This window comes from Excalfactoria chinensis, chromosome Z (genome assembly GCF_039878825.1).
Source record: "Excalfactoria chinensis isolate bCotChi1 chromosome Z, bCotChi1.hap2, whole genome shotgun sequence".
NCBI classification, from domain to species: domain Eukaryota; kingdom Metazoa; phylum Chordata; class Aves; order Galliformes; family Phasianidae; genus Excalfactoria; species Excalfactoria chinensis.
Window position 1 is genome coordinate 9,354,899 of NC_092857.1, and position 23,614 is coordinate 9,378,512.

The following is a 23,614-nucleotide window of genomic DNA, read 5'->3' on the forward strand; positions in this document are numbered from 1 at the left end:
TGTATTCCTAGGGCAGGCAGAGGGACGTGACCATCTACCACTTGGTACATCTCCTCCAAGTCTTCCCTGACAATGTACTGCTGGAGTGTGAGAATGCATAGTTGAACCCTTCCTCCCTCCTATTTCTTCTGCAGACACCAACACTGCTCTTGGCTGCAACTCTTGTTAAGCCTCTGCTTTCAGTTTCACAACTGGCACGTACTTCCCTATGATACTTCAGAAAAATAATAGGGGGACACTGTGCAGTATAGCCCTGTTGCTACAGTACTCTCCTTGCCACAAAAGGATGCAGGACCGCAGCATGCCACCTTCAAAATCAAATGGGCATCTTAATTCAAATTTAGGATTCCCCATAGGAAACCAGACTGGTTCAGAGAGATGATGTGACACCCTTCTCTTCTTTTTCTAAGAATCTGAAACGTATTTAATGAAGTCCTTCAAAAGGACATAAACAGAAGAAAAAAAGTACATTATTTTGGCAGCCAGACAACAGCTCACAAATAAATATTTAAATATCTGCTTTTCTTTTTGTCATACCTATGTGGCAGTGACACACGGACAAGTATGAAAAGCGAGGCCAGCACACCAAGCCTGCTGTCCATGCAGGTGTGTGCTAGCAGCAGGCATGTGGAATCAATCCAAGGGTTAACTTCCACATCAAATAGCTGGGTAAAAGCACGTTCACAAATAGTGTCACAAGTAGTTACAAAATCTCATCATTCCTGATAAAGTCAACCCCAGCCATAAGATTTCCTGTACCTCAGACAGGGATCTCTGCATGTCTGATACTGCAGATACAACCTGATACTGCAGATCTTCTTTACATTAATTTCCTGTTATTGAAAGGATCTGACATTTTTAATCTTTACATACATTCAGCTTCATATCCCTTTGCCGACAAATACTTTTAAGACAAAAGAATTCAAAAATAACTACAATTAAATCCTTTGTGAAGGCTTCCATTCGAAAAATAATAAAAATCAAAGCTATGAAAGAGAGGCAGGCATTAATTAATAAACACATTCACAAAGCAACCTCTAAACTTCTAACAAGACTTTGCCAGAAATACTCAATAGCTTGGAGTTTCTGATGAAATCTGCATTAAGTTGGCTTGTAAATCAATTCTAGCTTTTTCCTCTGTAATTCTAAATAAAGTCTTGAGTACTTACAGAAATTACGGAATTTGGAGAAGGGGAGGCCAAGGCCATGAAAAAGAGGAGTCACACACTAGATTTCTGCTTGGAGCTGTTACAAGTCTATTAACATTTAGCTTAAAACCCTTTCACAATGTAGGCCAACTCAACAACAGTCATAAGCATCACCACTCCTTTTGCAGGAGAGCAACTTGTCAAGGCAAAGAGAAATGGACAGTTTGCTCACGGCTATCAACGAGCCTTTTTGAGTCTCAAAAGGTCAAGCTGGGACCACCATACCAGGCACTGTGCTCCTGATTGGTTTTCTCCTTGACTTGATCAGCCATTTGCAGTTACTGATACCCAGGGACCCTACACACCTCCAGGTTAATATTTTGGGTAGGTATGCTGAACTTGAACTCTAACCCTCACCATTTCAGCCAGCAGACTCTCAGCATGACCCCCACTGGGTGCCACCAACAGCAGCCCCTGTCCCCCAGAGAGAGGGAGAGATTTCCAACAGCCCAAAGCATCAAAGTGACATACCTCTAGTGCTGTTAAACTGGGGGCAGAGTCTTCAAAGCAAGGAGAGAAAGGATTATTTCACTGGAGATGATTTTAAGTTAGACAAAAAAAAAAAAAAGTTTGTCTTTTTCTGATACTATAAGCTTAAAGTACACTTTCATACCCTTCCATCCCACCTTCCTTTCTCATGTTAACAACATTTCTGTAGATACCATCTCTGGTTAAAAATAACAGACTTAATTGTCCTGCTACATGCTCAGCCTTTAAAACCAGCAGTTCATTGTACCAAGGCAGATAACACAGTTTATATACAGTTACTTAAGAAATCATCCGGCTTATATAGGCTTTCTTCAATTATGATCAACTGCGCAAGTGATTTGTTGGCAGTCACACATGCTTGTGTACGGGTCTACTGGCCAAAACATTTCAAGATCAAATAAGAAGCTGAAAGCAGACTACAATATTTATCATTTTGCTGAACACCACGTTCAGGAAGTCTTCACCATGGCCATGGGCTGTACGAGTACAGGACAAACTGATCCTGCCCAAAAAGCTTAGAGATGAAGCAAAGGCCATGAAACAGATCCAGGCAGGCAGAACAAGTTGAGGATGAACGAACACATCAACACCTCACTTTTTAATCTCAATGTATTAAAAAAAAGGTATACTTAAATCTCTATCACTTCATCTTGCTGCCTCTGTCATCGTGTAACCATTATGTAATACATTATAATTAAAAATAAACTTTTCACTTCTCAACCACAGTTATGCAATAACTTTTAATTAGCTGAGATCCTTCACGTTTAAGAAAATATTTTAGGGGTTTAAATCCTAACTCAGTGTCTTTCTTCATAGCATCATATTCAAATCCTCCAACAAGACGTTTCTGCATCTTCCTTCTCATCTCCCCAGAACAAAGACGGTTTGTCAGGTTTTATTTGGTTTTATCTGCTCACAAGATGTTGTCTTGGGGTCCTAAAAATGCAGAGACATATTTTATGCAATCTGTCAGCAACCGTCTTCAGATGCAAGGCTACGGGGAGCTGATGAGCTCTTTTCTTATCAGAATGAGTCACAAAAATGGATTATCCACACTTAATCCCCCTCACACTGGTGAATTTCCTGATTTTCTGTTCAATTAAAAACAACAACAAAAAAAAAAAGAAAATTGGCCTGATTAAACATTGTAAGAACTGTTTTACCACGGGGCGTCCTTGCAGACGTGAGGTGTCACTCTGCCATTTTAGGTGACCACAGAGCCCAGTCTTCCTACTTTCAGCACACGGTCCCAATGGTACAGATGGATTCCCCCTGCCCTTTTATTTCAGTCCCATCATATGCCCCCACAGCCTTATTTAGAGGCCATATTCTGGGCAATAATTTGCTTTATTTGTAAAGTCCTTATCTCTCCACAAGTTAAACAGATAAGAAATTGTTTAACCTGTCTCCTTCACAAAACATTTTCTCTGTAGAAGTCTTACTACTCTGATTTCCTTGAAGTGCAAGTTTGGGTTTTCTTTTTTTACAAAATTGTTCCATTAATTTTCATGACAGCCAACACTTCATACAGTCAGAATGGACACTCTCAGTTAAATCACAAAATGACAAAACCCGGGTTTGGACAATCCCCCTTCCATTTTGAACAGGGATTTGGAAAGAGAAATGGGAGTTTCGCTGCTGTTTCCTAAGCCCAGCACTGAGAAAAAGAAATCCAAACTGCCTGAAAGCTCATCCCTGAAAATAAAGTGATTTTCCTATAAGATTAAATGTGTCTATTCACAGATTCAAGCTTAAAGAGGAAAAAAAAGAAGCATTCCTACTTCTAACATATGGTCCATGGCCAACTTTTAGTGCAAAGCTGTCCCATCAGGCAGCGAGCACACAGGCAGAATGGAAACCGGGGCTTCATCTTTACGGTTATTTCCTTGCTTATTGGATTTGGGTTTTCAGCTTCACTCTGAAATGCTGCCATGCTACATTTAGCACGTAGTAGCTGGCACCACTTTAAAGGCCCCAGCAGAACTCAGTCAGCAAACCAGATTAGTTATACCACTCAGGAAGGGGGACTCATGCATTTTGGGAGCGACGGTGACGCAGGAAGACATCCCACTGTGGTGGCAAAACAACAGACTGAGAGGGAAGGGAGAAAAACAGGCTGTTCTTAAACTCGACTTTCATCTTTGACAGTGTGCTCTACTTAACCTCACCTGGCACTACCGAACCGTCCTCAGAGACTTTCCCACAGACTGCTCTGCACGTGAACAGCATCGCCACTGGAGCAGAAGCGTGCGTCTTGTCATGCCACATCAAATCTCAGGTTGTTGCACCCTGTCAGGGCCGTGGAGCAATGCGATCAGTGTCTGCATCAGTGCAGCCAGCTTCCTTCGGGTGACATGGGAGGACAGAGGTGGGTGGGGATCCCGAGCAGGCTGATGGCGCAGGTTTAGCAGCGCTGGCTAACATCCCTTCTTCTCAATAAGAGGGCTCTGCCTTTCAAAGTTGTGTTTAATCTCCCACCAATACAAAGGCAGCTGCAGTGGGATCCACCTCCATCTGTCCCTGCAGTACCTGATCTGCCAGTCACTCTGAAGATGGTTTGGGGCCAAGTGCTTCCTGTAAATTACTCCTCTGTGAAACCTGCTTAATGGAATTAAAGTGAGGGATCAATTTGGCCCATGGAGTACGTGAAGTATGGAATTAGATTTTATCTCGTTCCATTACAGAAAAGTTCAAAATTGGAGGAAAAAAATTCATCTGTAGGCTGACAAAAGTTATTATTGAAACACACCGCAAAAAGAGGAAGGTCTTTTATTTCTTCACAGGCCATTTTAAAATATATCATTTATTCAAAGCGTGTGCATCATTAAAGAGTTACAGATGACAGCTACGGAGAAAGTGAATAAGGAGAGAAGTTTAATTATTTTTATAATTTCTTTTTCAGCTTTCCAGCCAGACAAGAAAATCATTAAAGCAGAGCCATAAAGATTACTCTGCAAGAGAAAAAAAAAAAAAAAAAAGCAACTTAAGGCACCAAATGAAGTTAAACACGTATTTGACAACCTTCATTAAAGTGCAACCTTGGTTAATCCCTCTGGGCTTAAGAATTTCCGAAATGTATTGGGAATGTCATGTTGAGGTACCATATTTTCCCCTCTATCCTGTCACTTTTTTGTGTGTATTTCAGCACTTTTTCTAATGCTGGAGAAGGAATGTTTTTATCATTTTGGACCTACCCTTTGGAAACCCTGCTTCCTCAGCAGTCTGATTTTGCTTTGGGTGCGACTCCCTTCCCTATCAGAGAAGCACACCCTTGAGTGCTAATGCCCATATGGCTAATCTTTTTGGGGAGGAGATAAAATAGCAAAACAGTTGCATAAAATATTATTAACGTCTGGGAAATACACTGCCTTATCAATAAATGAATAGAATGGAAAGAGATAAAAACATATTAGCTCATGCTTTGGGCATCAGCCACTGGTAGGTCTGCCTCCAAGCTTTGACCATGAAATTTCTGACAGGTCTTGTTGCCCTCATTGCTGTCATTCAAGGGCTGTGAATCAGTATCCTCATGTACCACTGTCACCACTGGATTCTTGCCTCTTTGCCTTCCCAGGAAAATAAGGTATTTATATTGTAAAGACAGTCTCCTGTAACTGCAGTGTTAGTTTGATTTACACACACAGTGTCATCTTGGGACAAGTGGTTATTAAGTCATCTATGTATTTCATCACACCTGTAGTATGACAAACTACAGATTGGAATAATTTCACCTCACATGCATTGCCTACATTGTATATCTGCATTTTAGCTGGCAGAGAAAAGCTTGGTTCATAAGGAGAGATTCATTAGAATTTTGAGACAACAACTTGATGGCTATCTGAGCAGCCCCAGAGCACTGTGGCCAGTTCATATGGACATGTATGCAAGAGTATCAGCTCTGAAAGCACATGCATTTGGTCCGATGAGCACAAATCTACACACCTGTACAGTGATTAAATTAACAGGAACACAGAAAACACACCATTTCCAAGAAAACAGCCATTGCTAAAGAAAAAAAAAAATTAAACCAACTTTACAATCAGTTCTTGGAGAAATTACTAAAAATTAAACCACCGTTGACATAAACGCTGAGATCTGTTCCTACTGTTCTGTTCTTGCTGCAGAATCACAACAAGGAACACCACTGCCATGGGCTGTGCCCTGCTGACGACATCTAGCCTCCATCATTCAGCATTAGCAACACAGGCAGGCATGAACTCTCCAAACAGTGTCCAAAAAACATGCACAGACCACTGACAAACCCATAAACACAGCGACATGGTGGTTTCCAGCACATGAGCCTAATCCAAAGGAGCACAACAACCCAGAAATAACTGTCCAATGTCAGCATCAGACAGCTATTGGAGAGAAGTGGAGAAACACATTGGTTCTGCAGGGGCAGGAAGAACTGCCTCTTATTAAGTCTTTTAACATTCTTCCAATGATTTACTACTAACAGATACAATTTGTACTGATTTTTAGAAGCTATCTGTTTTCTTCAGTAAATCTGAGAGGAAGCAAGCAGTGGCATTTAGAGGAAAAGAGGTTTAGGGCTAATAGTAGAAGACATACAAGGAGAAAAGGAATAAACAACAGAGAGAAATTAACTTAAAAAAAGAATAAAAAGTCATATCTGTAGAAGAGATATTGAAGCAATTTCTGCTTTACACACAGGGATAGCATCTCCTGCAGAACAAACCCCTTATGCAGGGTTGGAAGAGCAGAACACATCTGTGGGAAGTACTCTCAAGTCAGAACAAACTGGTCTCTACCTGCCAGCCAGCAGGCAGACAATCCATAGATCCATTGTCCCATGCCTTTCATAGAGTTGTAGAGTCAAAGAATGGCTTAGGTTGGGATGGCTTAGTTCCAGTCTCTCCTGCTGTGGGCTGGTTGCCCCTACCAGCTCAGGCTGCCCATAGCCCCATCCAACCCCGCCTTAGCACTTCCAGGAATGGGGCGCACATAGTTCTTCTTTGCAACCAATTCCAGTGCCTCACCACTCTCTGAGTGAAAAATCTCCTGACATTTAATCTGTATCTCCCTTCCTTCTGTATAGGATTGAATGGTTGCAGCTAAAATAGCCCTTGGGAGGAGGAATGGGAACTGAACACCTCTTCCCTGCACTGTGGTAATACAAACACCTCAAGCAGATGCCTGAGAAGGCTGAGACCTCACATACCACCACTGGCTTCAAGGGGTCCCTGTCTGGGTGACCTCCCTGTGACATGGCTGAATGTTCTATGCAAACACTGTAAGTTCAGCAATGAAACACAAGAGGCCATCTCCTGCAACAACTGGCTGAGGGGTTGCTCAAGGCTGACTTTGCTGCTGCAGCACAGAGCAGTTTTGTGCAGATGCAGAGGCTCCTGACACCCCAGCGCACATCTATGTAGAAAATAAATCTGGATGGTAAACATAATTATTGTTCTTGGTTAAACTGACATTGAAGGGAATAAGAGCAATTTGTACTAAAAGCCCCCAAAGGCCAACTGACAAGGAACTGCACTACTAGTAGCATGTTTGGAGAAACACAGGTCTCAAGTGTCTCTGAGCCAGAGATGTTCTGACCAGGAGGGAAATCACCAAATACCAACAAAACGAACAAAAAACACACTGCCTTGCACTTCAGACTTCTGGAGAACTTTGTGGCAAAGTCAGCACCAAGCAGCGTGGTAGATCACTCACTAAACTTTTCAGAGGGTTGCAGAGAGACAGTCACACAGAACCATAAGGAGCACAACATGGGTCATCAGGAAGGGGAAAGGACAGGAAGGCTTAGCATGAGCATGGTGAGAGGCAGGGAAAGGCCCAGTAAGCCAAGAACTGCTGGTCTCACCTTCCAAGCCTGCAGAGAGAACGGTGCTCCCCAAATCTATCCTGAAATGCAGTTCCAGGAATACATTTGGAGCTGGGGAGAGTAGGAGACTATAGGGGTGTCCCTCCATGCTCCCCATGGCAATCTAAGGCATCTCCTCCAGTCACTGCATTCTGACTAAAATCAAGTGAGACAGTTTACTCCATGCAGATTTAAAACTCTTCCCAAGCCCAGCAGTCAACTCTCACAACTTCTTCCCCAATGCCTGAACAAACCCAGAGGTTATGGGGCTGCCTCCAAAACCTAATGCTCCCAGCTCACATCACATCTTATGGAAGCAATTAGAAGCAATGAGAACTAAGCTGGACAAACAGCAGATCATGAGAAGGAAACACTTTTTTCCCCTAATTCTCCAGGTTAGACTTTTGACCTCAAGGTAAAAGAAGCCAAAACCACTTCTGTGTCTGTAAGTGGAACACAGCAGATGAGCTTGAGTTTGCAAAGCTCCAGAGTGAGGTGGGCCCTCACAAAGCTCCCATTTGGCACTGTTATAGTTGGGATTGCACTAGGAAGGTGGAACAGTTTTCACACACCATGAGACTTGACAAGGATAGTAAAGACATGCAAAGGTACTGCACAGACTGCGACAGCCAGCACACAGCTGACAGCTCTTGTGGGGACCAAAAGATTGCTGTCTTTCAGAAACAGGTGACGGTGGCTAATAGATAACTTGCCAGTGCTTCAAAAATGGAAGAAAAAAGAACTATGCACACTTGTTCCTGAATCCTGCCACAAATCAGACCTCACTTTGACAGAACGTATTCCCTAGTCACATCACTGAAGCAAAGCAGATTTTTCTCTACAGATGCCAAGTTAACCAGCTCAGATCACACTGTCAGATCTGCAGATCCACCAGTGTGGTCTGCGGACCCACACAACGCCATTACACCCTTGTCCTGACCTCTGGCTCCTGGGTGGGCTATAGATTTGCGTATGAAAATATCAGCTTAAGAAATAACATCAACAAGGGATGGGTGGGGATAACATTCCCCACAAGAAAGAATCCTGGCTCCCTAATTATCCCGTCTAGATATTGTTGTAAAGAGCACTGCCTACATAAGGAATAGGAGATCTGATCTAATAAGTAAATAAAAATCAGAAATATCTCCTGCCAGCCATGAGAAAGGCTATCAATAATTCATTTTAACAAAAAAGAACATCACAGTAAAATGCTGTGTTGGTTTGACATTCTGATATGTTGGTTCAGGAATCTTCTTTAATGTAATAAGTAACAAACAGCAGAGTTCATCTATAAATGCCAGACACGCTTGTATGCTGTTGAATATAGCAGTTCCTATTAATATTCACTTAGGCTTTTTTGATTAATTCACTTTGATTGCCTTTACAGCTATTTTACTGCCTTTATCTACTGGTTCTAGGTCAAGCAGAGCTCTCAGAAATGCTACAAAGGGTCTCCAAAACTGAAGTTTCAAACTTGAAACTGTACTTCCATCTGTTTCTTCAAGGTCCTCACTACGTAGCTTAGCATCCAGCCCAATGTGCCTGGTTTGCTGGGAACTGCTTAAGACAACTGTCCAGTTGAGACACAAAACAAGATTCACCCTTATACAGAGTGGTTTAATTTCATTTACAATTTCCATAGGCACATTTGGTGGTGTGGATGAAGTATATTATACTCTAGAAAACACAGGCTTGCAATCCACAGATTTCAATGTTGTGTTGCAAGATGTATTTATTGCAGCAAAGAACTGTTGGCAAATTTAACATTACTCAAGCTCCGTCTGTATTCCCTTCATTGCACAGGAGACAGAAGGGAGCTCATGTCTTCTAAGTTTAGGACGGTAAGGAAGATTTCTTCCGAGCCAAAATCCTCTTTAAAACTGTAAACTATGTGACTTACCAGTTCCAGGGTCGAGTAGAAAAGTAAATGCTCCTGTTGTTACATCACTTTTAGTATCCTCTTTAATTTTTATACTACATTTTTATACAATAGTTCGTTAAAAATCTATTCTCTAGGGGAAAGTCCCTGACGGTAACAACCTTCTTTAGAGGCTGGCGCTGCATGTGCTACTACTGGAAGAACAGAATCTGTCACCCAGGTCCTAAGCCTGGCTGCTTCCCACAGGTTCTTGGCTATGGATGTGTAGATCCATAGGTTTCCTATGAACTGAGGTTTGAAAATTGCTATTTATACCATTGCAGCTAGAATAGAACTGTTCAGCTACAGTTTAATGAGAGGTAACAGTTACTGAATGTGATGATAGTCCAGATGGTAAAGCTGTTATCTAATCCAGATGATAAACTCATACCATCTCTGTTGAATTCAGTCAGTTATAAACAGAATGAGTCAAAAAGGAGACAAAGAGATAGATATAGATGTATTTTACCAACTGTTAGCAGATCCTAGAGCCAACAGTTGCATATACTTGAATTCTACAGCTCTGCCAGCTGTGGAACTAGGTTCCACAGAGGTGCACCCCTCAGTGCTTCCACCCATGCTGGCTAACAAAAAGTCATCTTTCCCCATCAGACAGTGAGCTGCCAGTTTGAAGCTTCTTCCGCACACAGCCACAAGAAATCCCATCCCCAAAATCCTGTCTTAGTGCTGCCTCTGAGAAAGATGCTCCAAGGAAAAGATTTTCATCCATGGGCCCTGTGCACCCTCCTGCCTACACAGCTGTCTCGTGGGCATCCCAAAACCACACAGGCATTGCATTGTACCGGCCCAAATGCCAAGGATGCTTAGTCCCGGCCACGCTTGCAGATGGCATCCCTGCAGGTGGGAACACTGCTCCCGGAGGTGGCCTTGGGTCCCCCCTTAATCGCATGGGGAACACACACGGAGATGAGATAAAATGTTCCAGCTAAAGACAGACCTTGAATCCCTTTAAAAATCCAGTAAGATTTCAGTCTTTTTCTATTATTTATTTTATTTTATTTTTTTCCCACAAATGACAGGGAATTTGTGAAATCACTTGGATGCTTCTAAAAACTTCAGGCACTGTTGGAATAATCCCAAAAGAAAAGGGGAAAAAAAAGAAAGTTAAAAAAAATAATAAAAAATAAAGAAGAGCCACTGCCACTCACTCAAAGACTACAGTGCAAACTGCACGCTTCAGAGATGTGTTTTAAAAAGCCACTGCCATAGCCAGGGGCTTTGGAGCCTAAGACCTCACTTTGCATAAGCCTACCCCTTCTCAGATCTTTAGTTATATCCTGAAAACCATAAGGGGGAAAAGAAATATTTCCCTGACATGCAGTAGGAATATAAACACGCGGCTATTTGAAAGGCTGTACAAAGGTTAAGTCCTTAATCCTTCTAATCCCGGCGACAAACAAACAAAACCCCCATCCCAGGCTGCTGAGCACTGCCGGGTGCACCAGGTCTCCGGTGGGGGATCTCCCCACTCAATGCCACAGCAATGGAAGAGCCTCCAGCTATAGAGCTGCTGCAGAAGAAACAGAGACATGCATGTTTTTATTCCCAGTTCTTTAGAGCTTATTACGGGCAATTTGGCAGGCTAGCCTCACATCCCGGTGAGAAGGGTTTAACTCTCAGTCCGTAATAGCAAGGTTACTGGATTTCCAGGTCTGCTGGCTGAGCCAGCAGGGCTGCCCTCTGATCAGCAGTACAGCTCCCGGGGATTCCTCTTACCTGTCACTGGTACATCCAGCACCAAGCTGAAGTCTCCCAGTCCAAAGTTCACCACAGATGACCTGCAGGCCCAGAACTATTTTACTCCCCACGCACCAGCACTTGTTAACTGTCGCTGTCTCTTCCAGAAGATGCTCTGCGATGCACAGAGAAAATGCAGTTTCTCCTCATTAAAAGCAAGAGAGTTTGAGGCAGGGAAGGAAACACGCAGTAGCAGCAAGCAGCATCAGAATAGAAACTGCAGAGCATCTAGGGCCCGAGAGAGCTCCTCGTTCGGAACACCCTACAGAAAGCGCTTTGCCTGGTGCGGTGCGTACCCACATCTGTACCACCCTCACAACATCAGTGCAGGGTTAAATAGCTTTAGGACCTGATCTGGGCTTATCAGAATAACAGGAAATTCATCCACCTCTTTCAATGGGAATTGGGTCATGCTGCAACCACACATCTTAAATGAGCCGCAGGAAGGGTGACACTGATTTCAGCAGTAGTATTCATGTGATTCAAATTAGATATGTGGTTAAATACCTTTTGGAATCGAGTCTAAATGAAAAGTCTAACCCATCGATATGAGGAGAACATATAAAGCATCATTCTCCTTTCCATCACATACCTGACCACAAAGTGGTGAGCCACCACTTTATTTGCATGCTCCCCCAAAAACAGCTGCCACAGCTGAGGTGCTGTAATTAAAATCCACATTTGCTCTCAAAGTTTTTTCTCACTTTTCCTGTACTTGCCTTGTGGTATAGGCCACTTAGTGCAGATTCTGTCAGTTTTGCCAAGAGTTGCTGACCACGATATAAACTACTTCAGCAGTGCACAGATAAGCCAACAGAAGTGTTAACAGCCTCGATACAGCCTGGCCCTTGGCAAGAATTTGTGACAAGTCATTTTGGAATCAAGCAGTTCCCTCTCTCCTCATTTCAGATGCTCTCTAGGATGTGGTAACAGCTCCCTCACCCTCACCCTGGTCTGCTGCAAGGACTGGACCTCAGCCCTCACTCCAAGCAGAAGAGGCTGGAGACACAGCGACAAGGCAGTGAGGCATGTGAAAGCTGCTGGGCTGTGGGATGTCCTCTGGTTATTAGAGTAGTTGTTCACACACACAAATAATTCTCACAGTGGTGCAGGGCATCACTGTAGTAGCACTCTGTGCATCCCTGCAGCAACCAGAGCAGCAGATCACACACACACAGAGGAGAATGTGAAAAGCAGAGGAAAGATGCAGACAGAAGTGACAATAATCAGCCAAGAGACCCCAATGCACAAGGACAGAAAATGAACACAAAGGGTCTAACCTCTACTCATGGGACAGATGCTGAGCAAATTCAAAGGGATATGAGGTGGCACAGAGAGCTGCTGTTCTGCACAAGTCTCATCTGTCTCTGGTCTCAGCAAATTCTGCTTTAGCGTGTTATCAGTTTGAGGTGATATGAGCAGCAAAGAGAAAAACTAGATGAGAGGGAAAATAACTCACAATACACATCCTCATTCATAATATGGCCCTGAGTTACTGTTAGTATAGTGCTGCCTCTGCCATGAGCACGGCAGGCGTCTGATCTCATTCTGCACAACAGCAAAGGTCACTGCAAAATTACAGCTCAGTTTGGGGTCAGCTAAAGGTAAAATAAAAGATGTATGGCCAATGCAGAGCCTTTTGGAAGCAAATGCCCCTCTCCCAGCCCCATCACAGAAGTGCCACCTCCCCAGTTTTCATCCCATCTCCACAACACCTAAGAGCTGTCTGTTACATGCATCAGAATAAGAGCTGCTGTAAAACCAGGAGAAAAGGGGGAATAGATGTAGCAGACGGGAAAAGGAGCAAAGAACTCTAGAGGCCAAGAAAACCCCTTATTTAGGCATTCTACATGAAGACCAGCAGTGCCACGTGCTTGCCAGAGTGCTGACAACATTTCTATCCCTGGCAGCTCGCAGGGTCTCAGTCCTTGGGGCCACGTCATTTCACTTCCCACCCTGCTTTCCCTCAGCCCCATAAATTTCAGCTCCATTCTGGCAGCCAGTAGCTCAAGAGTATGACAATTAAAGATTAATGCTATAAATGCATGGAAAGTTGAAAAATCCAGATTTCTGAATGTCACGCCAGACATATTCATTTTTAAACTTTACCCTTGTGGTTTAAGACACCAGGCCAGGAGTGTCACTTTTCCCCAGCAGACTACAAATGCTTTCTTCCTTTCAGCTGCCAACTAGCTCTGTGGGCTTATATATTTTTTCTTTATTTAATTATTCACTGTAATACATGAAACATTCAGCAGCTTCTTTCCACGGAGAAATGCGCGCTGCTTCCCAATGACAACATGCTAAGCAGCCTTAATAGTGGGAATAAGGAAATGAGCTTAGTAGAACAAAAGGGAAAAGAGCATGAAGAATTAGAGAAGTTAGGAGCACCTAGGATTTACTGACACAAAAAGCCAAGACTTCATTTTGAATAAAATCATTCACAATCGGCTGACCTGGGAAATAAAAACAAAAAGACTTTTAAAGCAGAGTATGTTTTCCGATAGGGATTTTGAACTAGAATATTCCCCTTTCCCAATGTTTACAGAGATCAGTCAGCGCAGAGGAATCCACAGATGCAATGCTGAGATACAGAATACTGAGTTGTGCTTTCTTGATTGCTGCAAGAAATGTCTTTTCTCCAGGCGCACTGGAGTTAAAGGCTGAAGTCATTAATGAGAGATGGTCCAAGCCACAATTTTTCCTGTGAAAACCAGGCTGCATACACAACTTCCAGCTTACGCTCCTCTCACTTAATGCCTTCAGCAGCAGCAAAGAGATGGTCTCATCAGGTTACAGCACAGCCCCATCTCCTGCCAGTATCTCACCATCAACCCAGACAGAACGACCTTGTCGACCTTGCCACTGTCGCTGGTTTTGATGAAACCTTTTATCCTGCCCTTGAAAATCTAGGTAGGATTGCGGGGGTGAGAGGATTTTCCTGACTTTGCTTTTTATTTGTTGGGTCACAGAGGTAAAAATCATCTCTGTTTGATTATTTAAAGCTGTTGGCTGCGGGGATAATCTGTGCATTAGCATCTGTGTGGTGGGTTGCACAGCTACCAGCAAATTCATAGCTGGAAGCAAAGAAGTCACTTTGCAGAGCACTTCAGAACAGAAGAACGAATGCACAGGACAAACGCAGCCTCATGCTGAAGTTGCTTTGTGCGATAATAAATCCTTCCATCGGGATGGCTGAGCCCCAGCCGTGTCCTCCTGCTGCTCCCCCCACATCGACGCAAGTAGACAAAGACCCCAAGCAAAGGCCAGAGCGTTAACTCCTGTAGACACAACATTCATCTCCTTCTGCCTTCCCCAGTGCAGACAGACAGAAGCACAGCTCAAACCAGTAGGTTCCAGGAACTCCACTCAGGGGCTGCAAACTTGCTGTCAATAACTTAAGTAGTGTTAGTTAGCCCTGGGTTCAGGGGGGCTCAAAGCCACAGCTCTGGGAAAGGTGAACAATGGACCTCCTCACCATGGACAAACATTTGGAGGACAAGCACTGCCGGAGACAACTCTATCTAAGATAAACTCTTCATCTGCTAATTCTCCAAGAAAAAACTCCCTGCCCACTTGTGTGCGGACCAGAGCCATAGCAAGCCACTCCTTTCTGAGCAAGGACATTTATGTCTGCAGATTTTACTTTGGGGATTTTCCCTCCTCCTACATTGGTTTTTTTCTCTCTGTCTGCAGCTGCTGAGCTTCAGTCCTGGCCCAGAGGTCACCGGCCACGATGTTGGAGTCAGCACAGCACTGGATGAGTTTCAGGCTGGAAGGTTTATGCAGAACAGACATCATCACCAAACAGCAGGAAACTCGGAGGGGATACCAAAGGATGCGAGACATCCCAGAACTGGGAGTGACAAGAAGCAGAGATCCACAATACATTTCTTGCCAAAAATCTGCATCTGGGAGCAGAGGGGAGCATCATCACACACAACAGACTTTCACTGTGCTATCTCTTCCTTTCTGTTTGGCCTAGGAAGGAACAGAGGCACGCAGCTTTCACGATATCATTTAAAATATAATTTAGAGATAGTTTATCTGATAGTTTTGCTATCACCATACAGGCAAGTGTATGTGTTTTAGTATGGTACATGACTGCACACACACTGGCGATATCCACATGACCCTAACTGCATGAAAGATCTTTAGGCACAGTTGATAATATCTGGAACACATTAAAAAAAAAAGGGGGGTGGGGAGTGGCAGAATATATAGTTCCCTCAGCAGCTGTACTACTTTTCTCAGTCTTTACTAATTAACATACATTAAGGAGGCACCAACAATCACAGACCCAAGGTCATGTTTAGCTTCCTTTTTAACCAAGGCACAGAATAGTATCTTCAGCATCCACAACACGGCAGTCTCAAGTGTCACACAGCTAAAACTTCAAAGAGTTTCTTTGCCATAAGCCTTTTTTTCTTTTTTTTTCTTTTTAATCGCAGTGTTAATGAATATGGCACCTTTACAGAGTGATCTTCTCATCTTTGCTACCTCTGGTATCCCTCAGCCCTTCTTGGATCTGGGAGCTGCCAACCCAAGCAGTTCCTCACCCCAGTGCCTCCCTGCCCTCCGTTTCAAGCCCTCAAAAGCCAAGTAGGCTGTTGACTCCCTTCCTTCAGGAGCACTGCTAACAGAGTGATAATTTGCATTACAAAATACACTGAAGTTTTGCTCCCAAAGGCAAGCAATAAAAACCACTCTGTGGCACCCCCAACATTCCTGTTGCCATCCTTCCTACACTTTAAAAGCCATCTCTGAGGCGCAATCAGGTTTTATACCTTCCAGTAAATCATTTAAGACAGCTCTCTCTCTGCATATTACCTTAAAGAGTTAAAGATTACAAGGCTTGTATTGTCTCATGATGAGAAAAGAGACAGACAAGGCAAATGTTTTATTTACGCTTTAAATTAGATGCAGAAAGATTCATAAACGGATTAATTTTAATTAGTGTCCTCATTTCATTAAAGAAAAAAAAAAAAACACAAAACAAAACTAAGAAGCATGCCTTAAAATTAATGCACTGCTACCATGCATCTTAGCAAATATGTCAAGTCTCTGCTTGTTTTAATGCCCTTTTGCTGATTAGAGGGTTTTTTTATTATATATCAAAAGGAACCCTGGAACAGTTATTTTAAGAAACTGCGCTGGAATAAAACACGAGATAAATATTTCCTCATGTTCTTTAACAAGGCTGCCCCCTAAATCATTATCCTGGAGGGTTAATGTTTGTGCCATGGCCCTCATGCACTACCTTGCAGAACCATGGGGTCAGGCTCTCCCTCCAGTCTTAGTCCAAGGAAACTCACTGCAGTTCATCAAGCCAAAGCGAGGTATCAGCTCCAAACCAGAAGCATTTGAATAATGGTTCAACATTTGTCTGTCCTTGAACTGTTTCTCTAGTGGCTGCAGAAATTAGATTCCATGCAGATAAAGAGCAGGTGCAGTACCCAAGCAGATTTCTAAAAGACCACATTTGATGTCTTGACATTTACGTTATATTTCATTAGAGCACGAAGCAGAAGTGGAATCACTAAAACCCAGCAAGTGCAAGAAATACTTATCTTGCTCTTCAGGAGCTCAGTATTCCATACAATGGGTGCATGAGTTGCAGGTGCCAGCACCCCAGATGGGACAGTTATCAACCACCCACCTTCATCCCCATTTCTCCATGCTGCCCTGCACAAACAGAGATGTCAGAGTCTCTACATAGCACACAAAGCATGTAAGAGACTCTCAAGTGGTCCGCTGTCTCCAGGGTCACAAGACTCAGCCCAGCTCCTTATAAACCAGTTTGCTTCCTGCCTCTTAACACTGTTGACATTTTATGGCTACCTCTGTATATGCACTCTCCCCCAAATACAGCCTCCAGCTGTCATATGGGTTGTTTCTTCCTGCCTACATTCACAGGCTCAATGTTAGGAAAGGGATCTCGAACAGAGCAGCCTACCTGCCTGCCATTTCCTAATCAAGGAATAATTCTTTCCTGAGAATTCCTTCAGAATGGGCTTGAGTGGAGCTTCCTCCCAACACTCCCACAGCTCCCACGCCAATGTCCACCATATCCACCAGTTGGTGCCAATGCCCACATCATCTGCAGAGAACCAACGGGAGACATAATACCACATTTTGAGGCAATTGCAGCAGGAGGATGGGATCTCTAGATGCCACCACATGATGTAGATCATCTCCTCTTCCACCCTGCTGCTGGGAGCACCTTGTCCTCTGAGTAAGAAAGTTAACACTGCTACTCTCCAGCCCCTGGCAAGTTTATTTCAGCCTTCTACTCCAGCAAACATGCACACAGTCCAGGTAGGCAGGCACTACATAAAACCCATGGCCATTTCAAAGGGTGTCTTGCTGTGGCACCAACAGAATCTGAACAGACACCTTAGGATATCAGAGCTGTGAATGATAGACTTGTGCAGGCTGCAGCCTAGCTCCTTCCTTTGCTTCGGGACAAAGAGAAGTGACAGTTTCCCTCTCAGCTTGATGAAAGTAGAATCTGAAGCGGGTAGCAGGGGGAGGAACAAGCTGGGCACTAAGCCCCTTATTAATTAATGCATGTTTTGAAAAAGAAATGCAACCGTGCACTCATTTCTGCTGGTTTCCAGGAGCTTTTGTGACCTTAATAATTCATGTTTATGCAAGCTATTTATAATTTTAAGCAGTTGTTTCATGTAGATTTTGTCCATTGCATTTAACTGAGATGAATATATCTAACTGTGAAATGAGGTTGGTCATAATACTCAAAGAGAAGCTTTCCGCCCTCAAAATTGCAGTGTTTTTACAAGGACAAACAAAATTAACAGCTTTGTCTGAACTAATTTTCCATCAATTACTAACACAGACAATGTAAGAAAAGGAAAAAATACACACACACACATATATATATTTTTCCCAGAGTCATCCTTTCCCTTTCCTTTTCATGTTTTGTCAGCTTTGGTGTATTTCCTATACCATAAACTTTCATTGTTTCTTAAGCACATAACTGGCGTGTCCTGTCTGTTGTTGCTTCTTTTTTTTTGTAGCAACAGGAGATTAAGAGGATTGAGGGAGGGACTACAAACACCAAAGTGATGAGGAAAACTGAGAGGCAGGTAGAGCTCCTGAGGCCTCCTTCTCATTCATGCTTTGGGTAACAGTTTGGGCTCCTGCAATGCACAGTGCTGCACAGCAAGAGGACTGCCTCCTTGCTGCAGCACAGGGAGAAGGCTCTCTTCCATGCTCATCACTCCAGGGCACACAGTTCTTCAGTGCATCACTTCATGTGGTTGCCCCAACTGAGTGGTAGTTTATCACTGACTCACCAGGAAGCCCATAGAAAGCATGCCAGTATCTGGAAAAGGCAGTTGTCCACAGGATCAAAGTTATCATCATAAACCTTTCCTGATACATTCAATCAGTCCATCCCTATCCCGCCCTTCAAACAAACAAACAGGTCTTAGAAAATCTACATTTACTTTGTGTCAACACAAGTTTGACCACTCTTCTCAACTTTAATTCAGAATCCAGACAGAATTAAGGGAGCTGAGAATCTGCTCTTTCCAGCCAGCTTCAGAAAGGAGACAAGGACATCGTTGTGAAAGGTCACCTCTCCCAGATGCTGGCAACTTGTGCATGTTGCTATGCCAAGTATAGACTGGAAGCTCTTCTGTAAAGACTCCTGTTTTTTAGCCTGATTCCATTTAAACAAGTTCTTGTTTAAAAAAATCAGCACCTCATTTCAACTGGAATTGCAGTTTGCCCCTCGATATAAACTGCCAAGTACAGGTTGCAGCTGTACCTCTGTACCTCCCAGTAAACAGAAAGTTTCCATCTGTGGCAGAACAAGAGTGAACCATCCCTGCAGTGCCAGCAGCTTAACAAAATAAATAGAAGAGAACCGAAAGAAAAAACAGGGATGTAGGAGCCACAGGCTCCCTGTGCCAGGTTTGCTCTGGCACTATCAGAAATAGGCCCCAGTAGGTCATTTTTTCCATAAATAAGGGATGTGGACACTTGACACAAGCTACCCAAGTGTCAGTTCCCACAGCACCAACTTCAACAAGCCAGCTGCTTCCCTGGTCCATGCTGCCAGGTGGGCTCAGACAATCACAGACCGAAGGGAAAAGCTGTTTTCAAGTCCGATCTTCCATAGAAGAACTTAAGTTCAGTTTGAAAGACAGTCATTTCTGTTGTGCTTCCAGCATTCATCAAATTAATATTTCAACTAACAGTTAAAAGAATAGCAATGTGATTGGTCTTAACAGCTTACAGTAGGTCTCAGTACAAGTCAGAACCCTTTCCTTCCTCACACCCACAACAGAAGTCAATGAATCCAGGCTCAGACCTGTGGGTAGGAGCACACAGTGGTATCATTTCCTGGAGCTAAAATCGAGTCCACCATCTTGACTATCAAATAATACTTAAAAGTTCAAAAAGTCTCCTATTTTCTGTATTTCTTTCTGTGCTTTAGGATCCAAACTAATAGTTTTAATCAGTGTACATTGGGTACACAGAAGAATCAACATCCAATCCAAGGTCCTTCGGATTTAAAGGCATCCTAACTTATCTTTACTTAAGATAAAGTTTTGTAAGTAAGACAAAACACTGAACACCAAGGAGAGACATTAACAGACATCATGCTATATCTCCCAATCCATAATGCTCCCTGCACTCCATCACAGTGATCACCTCTGAGCTATCATCCCATCCAGAGGAGGTATTAAAAGGCTGCAGATAAAATCGTTAATCACAAAGCTGGCTATTTCAAAGAAAGAAGCAGTCTCCATTTTTCCAAAGTCCCTTTACAAAGAAAAGCCACTACTGTATCAGAGGAGGACTCCAAAGAAGAAATATCCTAAAGGCTTTCTACATTCCTCATGCTGACCCATCATTCGATGGTTGGACCTGGCTGGTTGGATGGCTGTCCCTCCGTACAACATCTCAGTGTTTCACAAACACTCCCAGCTATGTTTCTTCCACAGTTTTCCAGCCTCTCTGCCCCAAGCCTGTAGCATTGCCTGGGCTTACTGTGGCCAAAGTGAAGGACTCGACTTTTGGTCTCGCTGGACTTCATCCCATTGGCCTTCACTCAGCAATTCAGCCTACCCAGATCCCTCTGCAGGGTCTTCCTACCCTCTGGCAGATTGACACTTCCTCTCAGCGTGGTGTCATCTGCAAACTTACTGAAGGTACACTCAATACCCTTGTCCAGGTGTTCCATAAAGATACTGAACAGGGCAGTACCCCAATACCACCCCCTTGGGAACACCAGTCAGTAATACAAACCTGAAGTATCAAATGATTTAAGAGAATGTACTCCAGACAAATAGGAGTAACTCATTCCTGAGAATCAAAATTAATTGGAGGAGGAAGAATATTTTCATTGATATATCTCTAGACTATAAAGTGGCACTTGAGTGACAGGCAATTACACATCAAGCAGCTTCTACTGAACTGCATGCGGTAGCACAGATACAGAAGGAAGGAGAAAAACAAACCTAAATTCACCACAAAATAAAATTTATGTGTGCTGCCCATATGATCAATGTAAATAACCACAAATATTTGCATTAAAATAGTGCAGTAAATAATCACCCCACAGCTGAGACATTTACAGCCGCACTGGTAAATACAGTTCTTCTTTTTCAGAGAGGGTGGTAATTCATTAAACTGCTCAAACAATGCAACTTGCAATCAGCAGTCACGCTTTAATTAGGAACGATCCTACTGAAAGCAAAGCTAAAGGCTAGATGACCCAGCAGGGCCATCCCATCATGGTTATCCAGGAGCTGTCATTCACCATCCTTACTGATATGACTTCATGGAGGTTTAAGTCCTTTGATGAACAGCAAAGGCTGTGGGCCAAGGAAAGCTCATTACACCCAGTTCCTCATAGCCCCACAACTATCAGGAGTAACAGAACACCAACTAGAATAACCCATTTGTGCCACCCACTTGTTCACTTAATTTATTTCCTTCCAAATGAGCTAACGGACAGAAATTGTGCATGGGTCATAGCTTCATTCAGAGAAAAGGAAAAAATCTGCTGCACCATGCAAGAGGTAATAAGGTGAATTGCTGATGGAGAAGGCTGTGCCACATCTCATCTGGCAGCCCAAGCCCCGTCATACCAGCAAAGATACATCCTTGCTCAGCTCCTCATCACAAGTGGAAGATTCTAATGCAAGGAGGACGCAGGAAGGTTGCTCAGTGGTGAGGATGGGATACTTTGTTTTCCTGCTGCAAATCCTAGAAGAGTAAAGGGCAGGAAAGGTGATACAATCTCTGCTGCTGGGCCTGGAGGGCAAACTGAAAGTTGTCCTGAAGTTAGCTCACCTACGTGGCTGTATTGCCAGATAGACATGGCTAGCAAGTTCCCAGCAGACAGAACTATGGATGCTCAAAAGCTGTAAATTGCACATTTGGGATACAGATGACCACATGATAGCTAATCACTCTTGGGTGCCTCAATTCCTTCAAACTTAATCATTTAAGGAAGAATGTAGGACCAGGTTTCATATTCTAAAATGAAACAGCTGATTAATGCCTAATACCTGTCCCCACTTGTCATCTGACAACCTCTACATTGGTGTTTCAGCACAGGCATGACAGGGACTTTGGTCTTCAGATAAGGTCTGCTGCCATCACAGCTCCCGCTAGCTGGATGAAAGCCATGCACTACAACAAGCATGGTGCTCCCACATGTCCCCTTCACCCTCTACCAGCACAGCAGGCACCAAGGAACTGCTGGAATTACATCAGAAGCGTTCAGGAATTACAGGAATTCAGGAAGGAATTACATCAGAGCGTTAGGCTTGCATTAAGTAAGCAAAGCCATTAGGCTTTGGGTTTTGTCACACCTTTGGATAAAAAACTTTCCCCAAACCCACCGTTTTGAAGTCTTTTTTTTTTTTTTTTTTTTTTTTTTTTTTTTTACTTTTGATTATACTAACACCAAAATATTGCAGATGATCACACTCCCTGATCATCCCAAGGCCACCACAATGACTAAAATACATAACTCGGTATTACAGCTAGACCTATCCCACACTACCAGGCAACACTTTTGCTCTTGGAGAAGAGAGAAGCAGCAGGGCATTAACCTGAAGCTGTGGTCAGACAGTGATGACTGATTTATACAGCTGCTGCACCTGCGCACAGCTGGAGGTGAGGGGAACCTTGCTCCAGTGGAACACGGGCTGCATTTTACCCACCTACCCTGGAGCACTGTTGAGAGCACTGCTGAACTTCCAAGACAGCCTTCTATGGGATGATGGTACTGATAAGATGGTATATCTTAGCAGGTGTAACCACAGTATTTGCAGAAGAGAAAGCATCTGGACTGCTCCTGTGCAGATGTCAAACACCCGAGGGGTAACAGCAGCATGCTTTCCCTGGAAGACAACTGCCACCAGAGAAGGTTCAGCATCTGTTTTAACTGGGCCTCACTCTGTCAATCTTCTGGGCAAAGCCTGTTTGTCTGAGACTTTGGGAAGCGTGAAGTGAGCATCAAAGCTCTCCTTCATTTTGTAGGTCAGGGAGGCTTTGGGGTTGGTGCAGTGTCAGTTTGCATTTATTCTGCAAAGTGCGCTTCAGTTTTTCATTTTAACAGCACCTACAGACTTTGATTGAAATAAATAATGAACCGATTTGTATCATGGATCTAAGAATCACTCTCTTCTGGTCCCCATCACGGATGGGATTTTCTTCCCAGTGACAAGCGTTAATGCATTTATGCCCTACTTTCACACGGTGGAAGGCACGATTGAAGTGTCAGGAAGGAAGGTTAGCGCTGCTTTTTCAGACTGCTCCAGTCAGCCTCAGCAGTCCATTTCAGATGAAAACATCCCGACAGAGCACAGGCTGAAAGGAGCCTGGATTTTAAACAGCACAGCAAAAGTCTTTTGTGTTGAATATGATTAAAAAGTAAAGAGTGAATAGATTTTTCTCCTGTCTGAGATGGGGAGGATGGCTCCGCTCTGTCAAACAGTGGGATTTTTTGCAGAGCGGCGGAAGTTTCACACCTCCTTAATGCAGTTACAGGCTCTTTTTTTTTCTACACTTCCCCCCCTTTTTTTCGCTTCAGAAGTTCGCCCAGCACAAATCCTGGCTGCCACCACCCCACTTCTGGGAGCTGACAGAGGATGCCTGACCATCAACCATAGTGTGACCCAAAACACCAAGCAAAATCGGACAAATCCAAAACACAGTGAGGTCCCGAGTGACCCACTCCAGCTGTGTGGAAAAAAAACAAACATCATTTTATTAATGTGTAGTCATTCACTTGGGGAAAAAAAAAGAAATCAATTACCAAAAGCAGCCTGACTGCCATTTCAAAGTTTTGCCAAATTAGTTTAATACAATTCCATTTCAAGAGGAATATAGATTAAGCACACACAATAAGCCACC

The 23,614-nt window shown here is 43.4% G+C and overlaps 1 protein-coding gene across 4 annotated transcripts in view; it reads right to left on the reverse strand.

The window, feature by feature from the left end:
• The window catches only part of PDZD2 (PDZ domain containing 2), a 192,568-nt gene that overhangs the window by 165,094 nt on the left and 3,860 nt on the right, over positions 1-23,614 (reverse strand). The window contains exon 1 of one of the 4 annotated variants that reach the window (XM_072359490.1): positions 11,192-11,271. The exons of the other annotated variants lie outside the window; for them this stretch is intronic. The gene's annotated coding sequence lies outside the window, so the exon portion shown is untranslated. Of the gene's footprint in view, positions 1-11,191; positions 11,272-23,614 lie in introns of those variants that run through there. 4 annotated transcript variants of the gene reach the window in all.